We start from the raw sequence: 954 nt of genomic DNA, 5'->3' as shown, positions 1-954 counted from the left end.
CATAGAGAACTCAAAGAAACAACCACATAAGCACCAAATCACATAAAATCTAGAGATCTTAGCTTAGATAAGCCATGGTCATGCACTCACCTCTTTCAAGAAGATTCTGACCAACAAGAACGAATTCCCTCACTCCTAGCAAGCTTCTAACACCTTCCCAGCCTTAGATCTCCCAAGAACAGCAAGGAATCTCTCAATCTCTTCCCAAAAGCTCAAGAACACTCTCTCTTTGTTTTCTCTCAAAAACGGCGAATACAGACAAAAAAACACGACCTTGGGTCGTTTTCCCTCTTTTACACTCGATTTAGGGATTCCCTAAACCAACCACGCAAACCGGACAATTAAAAACGAACCGACCATACCGGCCACAACTGGTGTCGATCGATGCCTCACGAGAAGGTATCGATCGACACCCTTACCAAATTACCAAAAATTTGTTTGCGGGTGTTNAATCAACAATCAAATAAACAAACCAGGCAGTATACAAAGCACACAACAATCCGTCGTAGCTGAAAGAAGAGTGTCGACCGACACCAGATGGTGTCGATCGACACTGACAATCTAGTGTCGACTGACACCATACTGGTGTCGACCGCCACCCTGCCCGACACTCCCGAAAACCCTAGTTTGTGTCGACCAACACCTCCACAATCTCCGACACTCCCGAAACTCCGAATCTCGCCTCCAATCTTCTCCAATCCGCTTCTTGCACTCCCAGAAGCCAAATCCAGCCAAAACAGCGACGAAATACCATAGAGAACTCAAAGAAACAACCACATAAGCACCAAATCACATAAAATCTAGAGATCTTAGCTTAGATAAGCCATGGTCATGCACTCACCTCTTTCAAGAAGATTCTGACCAACAAGAACGAATTCCCTCACTCCTAGCAAGCTTCTAACACCTTCCCAGCCTTAGATCTCCCAAGAACAGCAAGGAATCTCTCAATCTCTT

This window comes from Camelina sativa, chromosome 17, assembly GCF_000633955.1.
Source record: "Camelina sativa cultivar DH55 chromosome 17, Cs, whole genome shotgun sequence".
Lineage (NCBI taxonomy): Eukaryota > Viridiplantae > Streptophyta > Magnoliopsida > Brassicales > Brassicaceae > Camelina > Camelina sativa.
Note: the sequence above shows the minus strand (reverse complement) of the source record.